We start from the raw sequence: 20,473 nt of genomic DNA, 5'->3' as shown, positions 1-20,473 counted from the left end.
AAGGTTTGTGATAACTAGCTTTTGTGTAAATGGATTTGATGGCTCTGGGCTGAAGGTGACTGACAGATGAATCTAGGCCCCCTCGGGAGTGTCACCCTGGGGATTGCCATTGTTGCAGACAGTTTCTTCAGACTTACCCAGAAGAATCATTATCTCAAGGGGGCTCTAACAACAGCCACCCCCAAGCGGCCTAGGCGCTTGGAGTAAGCAACTTAGTCTCTCTCTTGAGCAGTAATTACAGCGGTAAGGCGAACAAGGGATGTTACTGGGTTGAGCTGAAGTCTCTCTCCAACTTACAATTAAAAAAAAAAAAGTATTCAAGTATCCGAAGATTTTTCCCAAGCAAAAATGTCAGAGAGCTTCTCTTACTCTTTGTTAGTTGGAAAAATAAACAGACCTCTGGGTCCCCCTCAGGAAGTGCTTAACTGAAGAGGGTATTGTAGGTAAAAGCTTCAGAGTCTTTCTTTTTTAGTAAAGCTAATGTGTTTACTTTGGGACTACTTCAGCCAAGTCCAGTTACTAGTAGGAGTCAGCTAAAATCTGAGGGAATTGCTTTAATACTGTATGAAACAAATCCCTTCCACAGTGGCAAGCTAACAGAGGCATGTGACCCATCTCGTCACAATAGTGCTCTGCCCCCAAACCCTGGTGGCACCACTCCAGGAACCTGCTCTATGGAAGGGCTCATGCACTACAGTGAAGGGACCCGAAAGCTAGAGAGTGGTTTTTCTTCCCCTAAACCTCAAAATAACGCTCCACTTATACCCTCAGAGCAGTAAGGGGGTTTGCCATAACTAGACTAGTTATTTGCAATATTTTAAAAAGCTGATAAACCTAACATGATGTTATTAGAACCACAATTCCATCTCTTATAATTCCTGTAAGTCACTAGCTCCTGTTGCCATCTGAGTGCAGTATCCATCTTTTCCCGTAATAGGCGTGACATCCTGTCTAGAGAGGAACCAATCAGAGAATGGAATGAAAACTGTAGGGCTTTTCTAAGGTAATGGGCTCTGTTAGCTATGTTGGTTTGGCTCAGTGCTTTTCTAAGTTAAGAGACAGATAAAACAATCATTTCTGAAAGTATGTCTTCATCTCTATTAATGAAAATGATCAAGCCTTCACTTGTTACAACTTAAAATAATTTGGATAGTCACCTTTACTATGTTTCACATAACAGGAAGAGCTTTCCTTGCCCAATTCACTTGGGTCTCCTTTCTACTCTGTGTGTAAGTATCTGTGTTTAATGTTTCCTTTCTCTCTTCTTTCTCTTGCTTATATTTTCTTATTTCTACATCAAAACACTTTGGAAAGTAAGCTGCATGAGGCCAGGGATGTACCATAATGTCTGACACAGTAAGATATCAGTATCTGCTTGTTAAATGTTGATTCCTGCTTTATTGCTCTTAATTTATTCTCTTCTCTCTAGTAACTTATTTTTATCTTTTGTTGTTGTTTCTTTTTTCAAAAAAGATTGTTGTTAGATTGTTTTGGGATGAATTGGCCTTTGTGGGTTATTCTTATAAATGGTTGTTGGCAGAAATGTTTGATTTTTCTTTTACAGTAGAAGAAGTTGAGACAAGGTAGTGAAAGGGGGACTCATCTGTAATCATTCTTTAACAGGATGGTTTGTGAGGATTTAATTAGATACCACATGTAAAAGTCCCTAGAACATAGTAGGTATTCCATACACAATGCCTTGGACAAGAGGAAACATTGCTGATAGTAAAATAATTTCAAAGTAACAAAGAAGCTTAAGAACCTAAATGGAAAAAATCAAAATTCTCTGCTTCACTTTAAGCAGTACCACTGATTTTGATGTAACTCCAAGAACATTACTTACTATGTCCATTATCATCATTTGTAAAATGGGATAACAAATTTTCCCCACCTGGCAAAGGTCCTGTGTACGTTAGATAAATAATATAAAACACCATGGTGATAAAGAGTGTGGTATAAATGTCAACTTTTATTATTCTATTTTTGTATGATAAAATGCTGTTTTAGACAATAGAATTAGTTGGTATGCAAAACATTATTGTGTTAATTAAACATAGGATTGTATTAAATCATTAGGTTAATTTTCCCTGAACATTCTGTAATCTTTATTTTAGAGTTACTATTAACTAACACAGCTTGACAAATGCCTCCATTACTGGATGTGTGCGTGGTGCTATTTTCAGGGAAGAGAAATTGTTAGAAATGCACTAGCTAATACGAATGGTATTCAGGAGCTTTTAATGTAGATGTTAGATAGATCAGAACTGCTTGTAGATGTTTCACTGAAGTCTGAAAATAATGACCACAATCATGTCTTAGTCTAGCACAAAATATCTGGGCCAGGCAACCCCAAGAAGGTTGCAAATTCCAACTCAATAGGAGACTGACCTATTCCTCAGAAAGATCATACTGCTGTTGAAGTCCTATTCCCCTACCAAACACACATAACTGAGCTGCAGATAAGAGTTGAGGTTTCATTGTTGGAGGTCGAGGAAGAAATAAGAATTTATGGAAAAGGGAGAGATAGTCTGTTAACAACTACCTGTTGAGAAAGTGTAGTGTAGTGGTTAAATCAAACATGGTACAGATTGGCCTTGGAAATTGTTATTATTGTTTAGCTGTTTTCTTGCCTTTGTGACCCTAGAAAGCTATTCACCCTGTTGCCTATATTTACTCACCTGTAAAAAGTGTGCAATAGGCATACTCTTCAGTAAAAATAAACTGTTGTTTAAAGAACCCCAGATAATAATTCCCATGTGCATAATATATGAAGAATGTAAATTCTTCCTACCTCTCTCTTTCTCTTTACAATAGGCCTACTGGAGGAAAAGTAACCAGGTTTGGGCAAAAAGACGAGGCGAAATCACTGTCATCTTGGGGCATTCTTCGATTGCATGATTACTCCTCTTCTATTTTCACTCTCCTATTAATTAATTACCTAATTAATCTGTTTGCTTATTGCTATTAGGGGAAGGCAATGCTTAAAGATTCCGGTGAATCCTATTTTCATGGAGGATCTTGTCAAGTTAAGGGTTTAGAAGAGGATTCTTGAAGAAAAGTCAGAATGAATAAAGAGGTCCTTCTCCCTTCTCTGTTTTTTGGGAAGAAAGGAGCTAAATATAAAATGATTATAAAAATTAGTCTTCAGTTTGTGAGCAATTTAAAATGACAAATAGAACAGAACGGTAAACTGAAAAGGCCTCTGGACTTGGAATCAGAAGAAATTGGTATCAGCCTTGACCATGTCACTTACTAGTGTGAGACCTTGGATAATTCGTTTCACATCTCTCAGCTTCTTGATTTCTTTGTCTTTATAGTGTGATAATAGCTCTTATTTTATACCTCACAAGATTGTTATTGAAAGCAAATAAAATCCTATGTATAGAAAAATACCCACACAGATAGTAAAAATATATAGACAATGATAATGTTGTGGTTTTTACAATGTCTCTGCAGAAGTCAAGGAACCTCTGGAGGAGTCTCAGGGGGCCAGCCAGGAAGATCTGTGCTTCCCCCTCTCCAAAGCAGCTCTACTTTTATCTTTTTCATCTGCTGTTGACACATAATATTGTATTTCATTGATTTTAAAGGTTCTGCTGCTAAGGGTAGAGTTTGAAACATACGTAGTAGAGATATGTACTCTTTAATCACGATAATATCAACTGCAGTGTGTTTAACAATATGCAGGCAGCTTTGAAAACATCAGACATAGGTAAGGATGTTATTGTGAGGTGAAGCAGGTGACCATATTTTAAACTTTTTGGCCTCACTTTACTAGTGTAAAATCTTAAAGTTTATACTCTTAACAATTATTGATGACCCCAAAAATCTTATCTAGAAAATTCCAGAAAACACAAGAATGCACAAGCACACATTCCATTAGCCACAAGAGTGATGATATCATTGCATGTCATGTAGCCTCTGGAAAGTCAACTGAACACTCATGAGATAATGGAAGTGAAAAAAACAACAATATCTTAATATTAACTATGAAAATAAGCCTGACCTAGGTCAGGCGCTGGGGCTCACACCTGTAATTCCAACACTTTGGGAGGTCGAGGCAGGCAGATCACCTGAGGTCAGGAGTTCAAGACCAGCCTGACCAACATGGAGAAACCCCATCTCTACTAAAAAAAATACAAAAATTAGCTGGGTGTGGTGGTGCATGCCTGTAATCCCAGCTACTCATGAGGCTGAGGCAGGAGAATCACTTGAACATGGGAGGCAGAGGTTGTGGTGAGCTGAGATGGTGCCATTGCACTCTAGCCTGGGCAACAAGAGCGAAACTCCATCTCAAAAAAGAAAAAAAAAAGAAAACAAGCCTGACCTCAATAGTTTTAGAGACTTCCCCCCAGGGAAACTGAGACCACACTTTGAGAATCACTGACCTATTATTTTGATGGAAATACTAAGGTACTGAATTATATATTACGTCAGGTATGTATTTTTTCCCCTCTCTTCTTCAGGCTCGAAGGAAATTGGAATGATAAATGAGATTTACTTCAAGGAGATTTCATAAAATGTTTTCAGTCCTATCTTCATTCTTTAAACCTGTGTTTCAAGAACCTTAAAAAAGTTGTTTTGGATTTCTTTCATTGAAGCATAACAGCCTTCCTTCCCAGGAAACAAAAAATAATCACAAATTTCAGTTAAAATGAAATTTGGACCTCTTGTTTATCTGTTGACAAAATGTTTTGATATTTTTACTTTTTCTTTTTAATTTGCATTTAATTTGTGTATTCTGGAAAATGAATCTTCTGTTAGACAATAAAGTGACTTTTCGGGACAATAGAGGCATAGGGCATCATCTGTGAATACACACACCTTCGTCCTTTACCAAAGTGGCTCCATTCTGAGTGATCCTTTGAGCAAAGCCTTGTAGTACAGTACTTGATTTCTTTAAACAACTCATTATAATGCTTACTTAATATTTCAATAACACATTTTAATTGGTCACAATTGGTTCCTTTTGTTTTTCAAAAAAAAATGTTTGAGTTATCTGCCCATTTATAAGAAAAGACAAAAGCTTGTCAGTTCCCAAATGGACTTTCTCTTTGAGGACATCTGTAGCCTGAATAGTTTTAGTCCCTCCCAACAGGTCTCCTCTCAGCTGCTCTGTGTTTTTACATCTCTCAAGAGGGGTTAATTCTTTACAGCTGTATCCTGCCTTCCAAGAATCTCACATGTGCAAATTATTAATCTTTTTCTATTGCTACAGTAACTCCCTAGGCCATAAACACCCCCTACCTAAAACTGGCTCATTTCCAAGGAAAACTTTGGTATTCTTTCCCTGAAAAGATAATTTGACCTCGTTCAGTTTACATTGTTATTTAGAACAATTGGTAAAATATAGACATAGAAACTTACTTTCAAACGATTATTTAGAAATAGAAATTTAATCTGTAAGTTTAAATCTCTATCCACTGTTGTATAATTTAGTCTGAATTTTACATTTTATTTATTTAAAAAATCAGGTTGCTTAAACTTTTCAAGAGTATACTTTTCAATATTTTTAAGTGGATACTATGCTAATTATATCACATAGGATTTGTTTTAAATGTTTTAAATAGAAGAAAACAGTATGTAGACTTTCCTTTAGTGTATGGAAGTTTTATTTTCTCAAATGTGGTTTTCATGCATTTAAGTCTGCAATATATATCATGCATGTTTGGGGACATAAACATAATGTCCATTTGTAAGGAAGAAAACAATCAGGATACTATGGTAAGGCCATTTAGATCAATATACATATATATACCAATCATAGCCCAGCCTCTCAATTTAATATTAAATATACTAAATTATAAATTTTCGTATCCTTCAGGATTCACTGTAAGATGGCCACTTCTTGACTATTTCTCTGTTTCCATAATCTACATTTTTATTTCTTCTTCATCCTTTAGCTACTGGTTGGATACTCTTATGACACCCCCAACCTTCAAAATAAATAATTTATATTGAAAGTTATGTATGTCATAATAAAGCATTAAGAGATTCCAGAAACTGCATTTCTCAGTGATCCATGCCTCTAGTGGTGTTCCAAGGCATGAGGCAGAGGGGCCAGTGATTTTTACCACCTGACAAGTGCAATAATCCCCCAGTACTGCAAGGCCTGAAGCATCTTATTGCTGTTATGAAATGGAATTTATAAATAAAAATAAGGAAAACAGCCAGAGCTATGCACTTCCTGAGCTTTACTGACATTGATATGACAGCCAATCAGAAATTTCCATTCCTGCCAAGATTGCCAAACCAATAATTTTAGCAATAAAGCCTGTCCTAAGAAATATTAAAATGTTTTGCTTCTAATATGTATTTAAACACAAAAGAAGTTTAAAGGTAAGTTCGTTATAATTCAGACATACAATCATTTTAATATATACAGAAAACCTCCCTGTAGACCAATTAAAAGGAGCTTCCAAACAATACGGATTCTTAATTCACATAATATTATAACTCAAGCAAGTTACATTTCAACATTTTTAGATAAGCTGTATAATAGAGAGAAAAAAAGTATTAGAATAATAGTGACATTTGAATTGCATTTTGTATTATTTCAACTGCATTTTAACAGGCTTTATGAGTGAAAGAGGGAATAAGAATGCAGAAGAGGCAAACTTGTGTAGATTATTTTTCATTACATGCATTATTCCAGTTTAAAAATGTCAGTTGCTTGTCATGTTAACTAAGAATGCATTCACTATTGTACATATCTAGAGCCGGAGTTAAACTGAGAATTTTGCAAAGGACAGATACAAAGAAGTGATTTTTCCTTCTCTCTGTATATAAAAATAGAACTTTCAGAAATGTCATGGCTGACACATTTAGCTGCTGGACATTGAAAATCCTCTTTCTGACTCACAACCTGTGACTGGAACTCTGTCAGAGTAATCAAGAGATGTTATACCATAGAGCACAAACAGTAGGGGAGCCTTTGCTATTTGGCCTTGTTTTTAAAGCAAAAGAGATTTAAATTTGGATCACAACACTAAATATTTCTCATACTCCTCATTTTGAAAATACAGAAAAGAATTAATTGTGTAAGGCATTTGTGCAGCTGATTATCTGATTTAGCCAGTATTTTATGAGATTGTAGACTACTGAAACAGTGTAATAGGCTAAGAGACATACATGACTGAATAAATACTGACTGTATGAAGGATTATTTTTCTGAGATCATGTTGCAATTAGTGATGACGGTGACAACAAAGGTCATGGAATACAATGAACCTTTAAATAACACAACCACACGTCAGAAATTAAAATTTTAATTTTAGGTAACATTTGTCTCCTTTTGCTCTTATATGTAAGTAATTAGAATCCCTCTTTTTCAAGAAAGACCAAGGGGATTGTGGTGCACATTATGTTTTTCTCCGGAACTCTAAAAATTCAGAAAAACTGGGTATTCAGGGTTTTATTGTATATGTGAGTATGTCCACTAGGAATACTTTCAGAAGGATTTTGTCATAATTGCCAATTTTGTGAAAATGGAATTTGAATGGACATTAATATGACCATTAACTAAATGGATAAAATCAGACTTAGAATTTAGTTCTTGGTAAGTGTTCAATTCTTCCAAGAACTTAAAGGTTACTATAAGCTGTGTCTTCTTGAATTCCCCTCACTTTTCAGAAATAGCAACATCTAAGCTTTTCTAAGTGAATGAATGACCTTAAGATATTTTAGTTGATTATAAGGATGTAGCTGATTATAAAGGCATTATTATAATTTACAGGAGGGTATTTCAATTGGTAATTGATTTAGGGCCCATTTTATATGTTTACACTTGTCAGAGAGTTCCTTTAATGAAACTGCAGAACCTACTCATATTCATACAAAGGAAACAAAGATAATGTTAATTATCCTCCTTGTCCAAGTCTCAGGCTAGGAAATAAAAATTTGTCAGGTAATATGATGGCTTCAGAGTTAGGTACAAATTATGCCTCTTACAGTTACTAGTTGTGTCCCACGGACAAGTTACTTAAATCTTTGTGAGCCTGAATTTTCTCTTCTTCATAATGGAGATTGTACCTAGCAACTCACAAGCTGTGAGGTTTAACAGATCAGAAAATGACATGAAAAGGCTACTACAATGTCTAGCATCAAATAGACACTTAATAAAATGATCTATTTTCTTCCTCAATTCCACTTCAAAATTTGTCAAGCACTTCTTTGTCCAAATTCTAAGTGCCTTATTGTTTCTATACTCACTATTCCCAGAGATTTAATGGTTTGCCCTCTTAGTTCAAGTTCCACATTCCGATATTTCTTGAATGTATCTGTCTACCAGAGTATAATTATTGGCTTACCATCCTCTCTGTTTTTAATTTCTTTTAAGTAGAAGCTTACCATTCTAGGGGCTAATTGGTTAGTGCATGATGATAAACTTAAGGAATTACAGAATTTTAGAACTTGAAGGGACCCGGTGGGTGAGTGTGCATATGCATACTCAAGAGTGAAGAGAAAAGTAGAACCGACACAACTATACAGCTCAAGCTGAATATTGCCATGTGGAAATGAAGGCCCTGTGTTGAACCAGATATGCATTTTTTCTAGAAAAAAATTAAATCTAGATTTTTATGTAAAATATTTCAACTAAAAATTTGGTTTTGTTTAAAACACCTGGTACAGGCCGGGCATGGTGGCTAACACCTGTAATCCCAGCACTTTGGGAGGCTGAGGTGGGCAGATCACTTGAGGTCAGACGTTTGTGACCAGCCTGGCCAACATGGTGAAACCCTGTCTCCACCAAAAATACAAAAATTAGCCAGGCATGGTGGCAGGTGCCTGTAATCCCAGCTACTCGGGAGGCTGAGGCAGGAGAATAGCTTGAACCCTGAGGCAGAGGTTGCAGTGAGCCAAGATCACACCATTGCACTCCAGCCTGGGCAACAAGAGCAAAACTCCATCTCAAATATATATATATATATGTATTTCACACACATATATATATATTTCACTTAGTCCAGTTTAGAAATCAAAGATTGATAAATATGCACAGTGGCCCTGGTGGCTTATGCCTGAAATCCCAGCATTTTGGGAGGCTGAAGCAGGAGGACTGCTTAAGCCCAGAAGTTCAAGACCAGCATTGACAAAATAGTGATACCTTGTCTCTACAAAAATAAAAATAAAAAAATTAGCTGGGTGTGGTGGTGCGCACCTACAGCCTCTGCTACTTGAGAGGCTGAAATGGGAGGATTGCTTGAGCCTGGAAGGTCCAGGCTGCAGTGAGCCATGGTCACACCACTGCACTGCAGTCTGGGTGACAGAACGAGGCCATGTCTCAATAAAATAGAGATAAAAAATAAAAAATAAGCATGGACTTTTTTTTTGAGAACACCAGCATGTTATTTCTGTGTTATAAAAATGAATAACTCTTTTGTTGATTTGCATGTAGAGGTTTCTATATTCAAAGAAGCCCTAGACTCTAAAATCTAAAAGCTGATTAGCAGCTTGTGAACAAAGTAGAGGTGTTTCTGGCATTTTTATCTTAGACTAAATCATAACACAAGTTTAAAATTCTAGTGGGCAAACTTTTATATATTTTTACACATAGCTCAGTACCAGGGGTTGACAGGTCCCCTTGAAGTTTCCCATTTGAATATTTGAATTTTAATTTGACGCACCGACATTTTTGACACTAAATTCAAACCCATCCTGGCCACGTACTAATTGGACAGAACTGTCCATTCCAATTGTGGGTAATCGGGATTAGGATGCTTACAAATGAAGTCCATTGATTAGGTCACGTGGTGTCATTTCAGGGCTGGGAAAAATTCCTGCTTCTCTTTCCCTTTCCTTGTGGTGCCCGCTCTTCTCTGTGACCCCACCTTGTTTCAAGATTTTTAAATTTGATGCTAACTAAGGTGGATGCATTTTCTGAGCTTACTAGTGGGAATAGAACAGAACTCTCCCAAGTGCTGTAACAACTAATTAATATGTATGTAATTCCAGCAAAGAATCAATATCTTATGGATAGCTTTGAGAGACAGTATGGCAGGCATAACAGTTAATTACTGAGGCCATACCCATCTTTCATACAGAAAGATATTTCTTATTTAGATATAATATTTATCTAATATGAGTTAGAGAATAGATATTATCTGTTCTCTAATATTCATCTAATATCAGTGTTATTTAGATACAGTATTTTAGTTTTATAACTTAAAATACCTCATGTAAAATTGTGAATGTGTATCTGTAAATATATGAAGATTTTATACCACTCTTAAATTTCTTTTCTCCAACTGACAAATTCAGTCCTACCTCAGTATCCATGGGAGATTGGTTCCTGGACTTCCCACAGATACCAGAATTTGTTCATACTCAAGTCCTGTAGTCAGGGCCCTGTAAACCTGCAGATATGAAAAATTGGCCTTCCATATATGTGGGTTTCAAATCCTGCTAATGCTATATTTTTGATCCACATTTGGTGGTGAATGCAGGACCCACCAATACAGAGGGCAACCTGTATTTATTGAAAAAAATTCACACACAAGTGGACTTAGACAGTTCAAACCAATGTTGTTCAAGGGTCAAATGTAGTAGTATATGAAAAATGAGCTCAGAAACTACAAAACTTACTCAAGTGTTTTTGCAATTTAAAAATTTACATGGGATTTAAAAATTTACATGGGATTAAAGTGATAAAGGAAACAATTATAGTCATTTTTATTAATTTAGTGCCACAAACATGCTGAATGATTATTATTCGAGGAACAAAACACTTTAAAAGCAGAAGAAACACCATGATAAATAAAACATGGTCTCTGTCTGAAATTTCCTCCCTCTATTGGACCTATTCACCTAGGTTGGGACCTCAGTTGCTGATGGCACAGGCCAAACCAGGAACTAATAGGCATAAGAGAGAGAACCCAGTATCAGAAGAAGGTATTGATACCTAGTAGGTGGTTATCCAGGCAAAGCAGCTAGTGTCAAATTGCACTTGGGGTTGGATATAAGATGAGACCTTTAGTTCGAGATTAGGAACACACCATGACATTAATATGTGGCAGGTTTTGGAGGCAGGGAAACAAGAGTAGAGTGCGAAGAAAAAGACTGAGTTACTAAACCTGGAATTTGTGAAAATTTGAGCCAGAGATAAGTCAGTCATCCAGTTCGTTGACTTGAAGGCTGCCTCAACTTGTTCCCCAACCCACACAATGGTAGAAGCCTTATTGACTTGAGGTATTTGAGCATCTCTGTCTACTCATTGGATGACTATTACTAGGCTACACAGACACACATGGGATGACCCATTGAGCACTAGGCTAAAAATTTAAATTAGGATAAAAAAGTACTGGGTAGAGTTGTATGCAATTACACTTTATGGCAAAAACACATTCCACAGATTGAATCCAGACAAGATACCAAAATAAAGTAAAACCCAAAATAAAAGAAAAACTATCTACAACAGCTGTCCTCAGGGGGGAAAAAACCATAATCCAAGGTTGCTACACTATGTGATCTAAAATATCTACTTTTCAACAACAACAACAACAAAATAAAGAACCATGCAAAAAAACAGGGAAGGGTGACCCAAATTCAGGAAACAAACAAACAAACAAAAAAACAAAAAGCAGTTTCTGAACAGGCCAAGATCTTCAATTTAGAAAAGAGTTCAAAGCAGCTATGGTAAATATTTTATATAATTAAAGGAAATCAGGTTTAAAAAATTGAAGGAGGCCGGGTACGGTGGCTCATGCCTGAAATCCCAGTACTTTGGGAGGCCAAGGCAGGTGGATCATGAGGTCAGGAGATTGAGACCATCCTGGACAACATGGTGAAACCCCGTCTCTATTAAAAATACAAAAATTAGCTGGGCGTGGTGGTGAATGCTTGTAGTCCCAGCTACTCGGGAGGCTGAGGTAAGAATCATTTGAACCTGGAAGGCAGAGGTTGCAGTGAGCCAAGATTGTATCACTGCACTCCAACCTGTCAACAGAGCGAGACTCCATCTCAAAAAAAAAAAAGTTGAAATATAGTATGATGGTAATAACTCATGATATAGGAAATCTTAAGAAATAGAAATATTAAAATGAAACAAATGAAAGTTCTAGAATTGAAAAGTACAACATTGGAAATAACAAGTTTACTAGATGAAACGAATAGCAGATATAAAATGGCAGAAGAAAGAATCAATGAGCTTGAAAATAGATCAACAGAAACAATTCAATCTTAAGAAAAAAATAAGAAAAGGATTGAAAAAAATTAAATAACATCTCAGAGACCCATGGACAACATTAAGTGTGGCAACATATATATGTGATGAGAGGCTACAAAAAAGAGAGAGAAAGAGAAAGGAAGAAAATATGTTTGAAGAATAATGGCCAACATTCTTCTCAAATTTGTTATAAAACAATATATAGACAGAATCACGCAGTTCAGTGTATTCCAAGCAGGATAAAAACAAATTCACACACAGGCCCATCATAGCCAAATATTGAAACCTAAAGCCAAAGAGAAAATATTGAAAGGATACAACAGAATAGCAATAAGATTAATAGCTGATTTCTGGTCAGAAATACTGGAAGCAGAAAGGTAGTAGTGACACACTGAAAATGTTGAAAGACGAAAAGAGAATTTGTTGCCAGAGTATCTGCCTTAGAAGAAACACTAAAGGAAATTCTTCAGGTTGAAACAAAATGATATTGGATAGTAACTTGAATTCACAGGAAGAAATAAAGAGCATTGGAAAAATATACGGGTAAATTTAAAAGACTCTATAAATATTTTTCTCTTTTTATTTTAATTTCTTCATAAGATATAATTATATAAAGCAATAATTATATAACACACTGTATCATTGGTTTATTACACATAGGTGTAATATATATGACAGTAACAGATAGCTCAAAAGAGATGGGAGGAAATAGACCTATATGGGACTAGTTGCTATTTTTACTATGTATTAACTTTTAAGCCAGTGTTAATATAGATTGTGGTAAATTAACATGCATGTTTTAATCTCTAGAGCAAACACTAAGAAAATGTCTTTCATAAAAGATTAAGATATTAACAGAATAATTAAAATCATAACACTAAAATTATTTAACACAGAAGGCAATAAATGGAAAAAAATAAAAAGATGACATAAAAAAACAAAGTGACAGAAGTAAATCCAGTCATATAAATAATTACTTTAAATGGCAATATATTAAACATTTCAGCCCAAGTAAGAGATTTTTAGATGAAATATTAATGCAAGAATCAGCTATATATTCTCTATAAAAGACTCACTTGAGAGCAAAAGACATAAATATAATGAAACTTGCTGGGTGTGGTGGCTCATCTGTGTAATCCCAGCGCTTTGGGAGGCCAAAGTGGGCAGATCGTTTGAGTCCAGGATTTCGAGACCAGCCTGGCCAACATGATGAAACCCTGTCTGTACTTAACATAAAAAAAATTAGCCAGGCCTCATGGTGCGTGCCTGTAGTGAAGGTGGGAGCATCACCTGAGCCTGGGAGGTAGAAACTACAGTGAGCCCAGATTGCACCACTACACTCCAGCTTGGGTGACCCAGTGAGACTCTCTCTCTCTCTCTTACACACACATGCACACACACACACAAATACATAAATATGTTGAAAGTAAAAATATAGAAAAACATATACCATGAAAACAGTGATCACAATACATGTAGAATAGCTATATTAATATCAGACAAAATAGAATTTAAGAAAAGAAAGATGAGGAACAAAGATGGACATTTCATAATAATAAAGGGGTATATTATAGAAATACATAACACAAGTGTAAGCACATCTAACAATGGAGACCCATACATTAAGCAAAATTTGACAGAATTAAAGGAAAAATAAGCAATTCAAAAATTATGTTTGGATATTTTAATCTGGGGTTACATTCTTCAACAATTCTCAATAAATGATAGAACAACTAGACAGAAAATCAGCAAAGATATAGAAAACTTGAACACTTCTATCCACTTAACTGACCCAATTGACAATTGTAGAACATTTCTTTCAACATGAAGACTACCTATTTTTTTTCAAGTCTACACAGAACATTTTCCAGGATAGAATATACACTGTGCCATTAAACAAATCTCAACATATTTAAAAAACTAGATTTCATTCAAAGTATATTTTCTGACTACAATGGAAATGAATAGTAAATCTGCAGCAATAGGAATCTTAGGAAAATCCAAAATATTTGGAAATTATGCAATACATTTCTAAATAATGCATGGATCATGGAATAAACCAGAAGGAAATTTAGAAAATATTTTGAAATGAATACAAAAGGAAACAGAGGATATCAAAGTGTATGAAGCACAGTTAATGCATTGCTTAGAGGAAAATATTTAGCTTTAAATGCCTATATTGTTAAAGAAGAAAGGTCTCATATCAATAACCTAATCCTCTGCTTTAAAAATGAGAAAGGTGAGTAAATTGAACCCAAAGCAATCATTAGAAAGGAAATAATAAAGATCAGAAGGGAAATCAATGAAAAAAATGGAAAATGGAAAATAATAGAGAAAAATTAGTAAAATCAAAGATTGGTTTTTTGAAAATGTGAACAAAATAGATAAGCCTTTAGATAGAGTGACCAAGGGAAAAAGAGAGAAGGCTCAAATTCGCTATTCAGGAAAGAAAGGATCTAACTACAAGCCCTAGAGTAATTAAAAGGAAATTAGAACTGAATATTCTAAATAATGTTATAGCATTTTAAGAAATTGGCAAGCTGATCCTAAATTTATGAGGAAATTCAAATGACCTAGAATATCCAAAAACTATTTTGAGAAAGAGAATCAAGGTTAGAGGCCTTATATTACCTGATTTCAAGCCTTATTATAAAGCTACATTAATCAAGACAGGAAGATCAATGAAAAAATGGAACAGAATTGAGAGTCCAGAAATAAACCCTTATTTGTACATTTAATTGGTTTTCAACAAAGTTGAAAAGGCAATTTAATGGAAAACTAAAAGTCTTTTTAAGATATGGTTCTAGGAAAATTGAATATCCATATGCAAAATGAATGAACTTAGATCATTACTTCACACAAAACAAAAAATTAATTTGGCTGGGTACGGTGGCTCACGCCTGTAATCCCAGTACTTTGGGAGGCCAAGGTGGGTGGATCATGAGGTCAGGAGATTGAGACCATCCTGGCTAACACGGTGAAATCCCGTCTCTACTGAAAATACAAAAATTAGCTGGGCATGGTGGCAGGCGCCTGTAGTCCCAGCTACTCAAGAGACTGAGGCGGGAGAATGGCCTGAACCCGGGAGGTGGAGCTTGCAGTGAGCCAAGATTGCACCACTGCACTCCAGCCTGGGTGACTGTGCAAGACTCCATCTCAAAAAAAAAAAAAAAAATTAACTAAAAATAAATCATAGACCTAAATGTAATAGCTAAAACTATAAAAGTTTTAGAAGAAATCATAGGAAAAATATTTTATGAAATTTAAGTAATGATTTCCTAGATAAACCACTCCATGCAAGATTTATAGCAGAAAAAAATGATGAATTGGGCTTCATCAAAATTTAAAACTTTTACTCTTTAGAAGACACCCTTAAGAATGAAAAAGATGAGTTCAGGCTAGGAAAAAAAATTTTCAATTAATGTATCTAACATAGGCCTTACAACTCAGTAATAAGACAACCTAATTAAAGAATAGGTGTGGGAGATAGCCTCCAAATAACCTCCAGTGATTCCTTGTCTCTTGCTCTTCCTTTACGTAGTATCCTACCACGTTGTAGAATAGTTGGACCGTGTGACCAATAGACTGCAGCCTAAGTGATGATATGTTACTTCTAAGGATAAGTCATAAAAGCCACTTGAGGCTTGTACCTTGCTCTCTCTTGCATTAATCATTGTTAGGGAATCTAGCTATTATATGATATATTATGAGATGTCCAACTAACAGCCTTGTGAGAGAGACATCTTGGAAGTGGGTACTTTAGCTCCATTCAAGCCTTCAGATGATTGACATCTTAACTGCAATCTCATGAGAGACTCTGAGCCAGAAACACCAAGCTAATAGGCTACTAGATTATTGGCCCCAGATACTGTGTGAAATAATAAATATTTTTGTTTGCTGTAAGTCACTAAGTTTGGAGCGATTTGTTCCAAAAGAAGTAACTGAAAACTGATACAATAGAGAAAAGATTTGAATGGATTTTTCTCCAAAGAAGATCTATGAATGGCTAATAAGTCCATAGAAAGATGCTTAACATCTGTAGTCATTAGGGAAATGCAAATTAAAACCACAATGTGATATGACTATAAACACATCAGAATGGCTATAACAAAAATATTGATAAAGCCAAGTATTGGTGAATATGTAGTGAAATTGGAAACCCTCATACATAGTGGGAATGGAAAACAGTTTCTTAAAAAATTAAACATAAACTTACCATAAAATCCAACATTTTCCTTTTTTTGATATCTACCCAAGAGAAATAAAAACATATGTCCACACAAATAGTTCTATATGATTGCTTATTACAGCATTATTCATATACCTTCAAACTGAAAACAATCTGAATGTCCATCAACTGGTGAATGGATAAGCAAAATTAGTATATCTATAAATAAACAATGGAATATCTATACAATTAAATATTTTCCAGCAACAAAAAGGATCAAACCACTGATTCATGTTACAACATGGGAGCATCAAAAACATTATGCTAAGTGAAAGAAGTCAGACACAAGAGACCACATATTGTGTTATCTCATTTATATGTTTTCAGAAAATTTAAATATGTAGAGACAGAAAGCAAATCAGTGCCTGAGGCTGGGGCTGGGAGTGGGAATTGACTGGAAATGGCAAGGGGGTACTTTTTGGAGTAATGGAAATGTTCTGACATCTGATTGTGGTCATGGTTGCACAACTCTATACATTTGTTAAAATCATTGGTGTACTTAGAATTGTTGAATTTATAGTATATGTATTATATCTTAATAAAGCTGTTAAAAACAATACGAAACAGGCACAAAGTACTATGGTAGCAGGAGAATTTAATTCTAAGTGAAGGCACCTAGGAAAAATTCATGAATATGTAAAAATTGAGGTAAAACAAAGTTGAAGGACTTGCAGTAGGAGTTTAAAGAGAATGGCAGTTCTCATTAAAGGAAAGATTAAAGATGCAAGGCTGTGGAATAAAATGTATTGATGTGATTAGGAGCCCAGTATCTGTAGCTGGGAGTGTATAGAGTGAAGAGAAGATTTGGAATGACAGACTAGGTTTGGCTTTATCCTACAGGCCATGTGGAAGAACTCACCACAGAAGCTCCAGTCCTGATCTCTCCTTTGCATTTCAGTCGTAAAAAATCTATTTGTAAGATATCTCTACTTGAATACTCCCAAACACATTAAACTAAACATTCTGCAAATTCGTTCCTACCTCTTTTCCATATTCTCTTTCACAGTTGATGACTACAACATCTATCTAGTTGCTCAAGATAGAAACTTAACTATCTTTTATGTTTCTGCATTAGCACCTCAATAGCTAATCAATCAACACATTTTAATACATTATTTGACTTCCTAAATTCTCTGATCCTTCTGTTACTTTACCTTTCTACCACTACTGTCTTAGATCAGACATTCATCTTTTCTTTTCCCTGGACTACTAAAGTGATCTTTGAGGTAGTTTCCTTGTTTATAATCTTTCCTTCTCCAATAAATCTACAACATAGGTTTCAGTGATTAATTTGGAAAGTAGACCTAACTCTGTCATAACTTTCAATTGCTTCTCATCACCTAATAGACATGATTTAATTTAGTTAATCATACTTTCTGTTTTCTGTCTCATGGTTACCAAAATTTGTCCCGTTACCCCTTCAGCCTATCTTGCCTTTATGTTCTGCCATTTTCTTACCTGTTTTACCTCTGTGCTTCTCTCAGTTTTTCTATGTCCACCTAACTATATCTACTCATAAGGCCCAACTCAGTATCTCCAGGGAGGTTGTTTTGAATTCCATCTCCTCTGAGCTAGATTAGATGGTCTTGTTTCCAAGTTGGGCATTTCTTTATCATTGGTTGTTCCATATTAAATTATATTTTAAGAAATTATTTATTTATTTATTTGGAGACGAGGTCTCACTTTGTCACCCAGACTGGAGTGCAGTGGTGCAATCACGGCTCACTGCAGCCCCAGCTCAAGTGATCCTCATGCCTCAGCCTCCCACATAGCTCTGACCAAAGGCACACATCACCACACTCCAGCTAATTGTTTTGTATTATTTGTAGAGACAAGGTCTCTCTATGTTGCCCGAGCTATTTTCTAACTCATGGGATCAAACGATCCTCCTGCCTTGGCCTCCCAAAGTGCTGGGATTACAGGCATGAGTCACAGCACTCAGCCTTGGATTGCTATGAACAGTTTATTGATCTCTTTCTCTCTCTCTCTCTCAATTCTCAATCCCCTGAAAATACAGCTTTTGTCTTTCCTGCCTTTGTAATTCAAGAGTCTACCACTATATCTGACATGTAGGCGAAACAGAAAACATATTTATGAAATAAAATGGATGGATGGATACAAGTAGATAATTGCTGGCAAAGTGGAGAATGGATTGAAGAGGAGGAAAGCTCAATGAAATGGCATCTATTTAGAAGTGGACTAGGAAAGAGTTAGTGAGTCTCTAATTAAAAAAAAAATTAACAATCAGATGAACAAAATGTTTTATGAAATTTTAAAAGTTGAATAGGCCAGGCATGGTGGCCCACACCTGTAATCCCAGCACTTTGGGAGGCCAAGGTGGGAGGATTGCTTGAGGCCAGGAGTTCAAACCAGCCTGGACAACAAGGTGAAACTCCATCTCTACTAAAAATACAAAAATTAGCTGGGCATGGTGGTGAGCACCTGTAGTACCAGCTACTCAGGTGGCTGAAGTGGGAGAATTGCTTGAGCCTGGGAGGTGGAGGTTGCAGTGAGCCAAGATTGTGCCACTGCAATCCAGCCCGGGCAACAGAGGGAGACCCTGTCTCAAAACAAATTAAAAAATACACATAAAAAAATTAAAAAGTTCGAATAATTTTTAGTGATTTTGAATTTGACATGAAAACAGTCAACGGTACACAATTCAAAGTAAGTTGAATACTACAGCAACTGGTAGACACGAAATCCGAAGAATGACACTGTGCTTTGTCATGGGCTCAGCATATCTAATCATCTCCATCTCAAGTGCCAAATATCACTGATTAGTGGTGGCTATGCAGAATACTGGATTGACAAAAAATTTAAAACCAGAACTGAGTTCTGTAGACAAGATTGCCAGGATCAATTATTAATGTCTGTCATGGGTACAAAGAAGGCAGTGTGACTATGTGAGGTTAGAGAAATTCTCAAACCTGTCATTGGTCCTTGTTCTATTTAACCCTTATATGAATGACTTGGAGACATAAAAGACATTTATTTAAATTGCAGACAGCACAAGATTAGGAGAAATATAACTATATTAGGCAGCAATCATATCAAAATGGATTTATAGCTAGCAACATTGCTGCAACAAAACTAAATGAAACTGGAATAAATGTAGAATCCCACTCTTGGTTCTGAAAAATCAGTTGTACAATTTCTGAATGTTATAAATGTGGCTTTACATAATCATAAAAAATACTTAAGTTTGATTAAACCACAAACTTGATAAGAATAGATAGGATGAGGCAAAAAGCACAGTGTCCTGACTAAGGAAGGTAATAATTCCGGTTCATTCTGCAATGACCTGACCTCACTGTGAATGTGAACTTAAATTTTGGCATTCACATTACAAGAAACTTTGACAGTAAACATGAAACCATATTTTATTGGAAGAGTTGAATGAACTTGAGTGATAAATGGAGCATTATCATGTGGAAGATGGATTTGACTCATCCTAAATCTAAATTCTAGAGCAACACTGGAAACATGGATAGGAAAAAGAAAAGGAGACTGAAGTTTAATTCTAAGGATTAGAGGAGTCTGAAAATAGAACTGGCTGCCCTGAAATAGTACTTTATTGGAGGTGCTCATTACAGACTAGAGAGACACTTGCCAGAAACCCATTATGTTACTGGTTTCTGTCTAGAACAAATATCAAGGTCTACATTTAACACTGGGTGATTGAATTTTTCATATGTACAATTCTATTATATAGCATTATTGTGATGAGATGCTGGTGATTTAGTTCTGATCCTGGTTTTGCTATTAAAAAAGTAATGAGAGTGATCCTTTTAAACATGAATTAGGTTATAATATTTCTCTGCTCAAAGCCCTCCACTGGCTTCCCATTTCATTCTGAAGAAAATCCAAACCCTCTCAATACTTACAAGGACCTACACCTTCTGATCTTTACCTTGCCAAGCTCGTTTTCTACTTTTTCTGCTCCGTCTCCTAATCATCTCACACGGAAGAGCCACACTGACTTCTGGGCTATTCTTCAAGGCATGCCAGACACCCTTACAACAGAGCTTTTGTTTGGCCTGAGATTTGTTTAAAAAATTTAAAACATAAATACAAAATTT

The sequence above is a fragment of the Pan troglodytes genome, chromosome 13, assembly GCF_028858775.2.
Source record: "Pan troglodytes isolate AG18354 chromosome 13, NHGRI_mPanTro3-v2.0_pri, whole genome shotgun sequence".
Lineage (NCBI taxonomy): Eukaryota > Metazoa > Chordata > Mammalia > Primates > Hominidae > Pan > Pan troglodytes.
Note: the sequence above shows the minus strand (reverse complement) of the source record.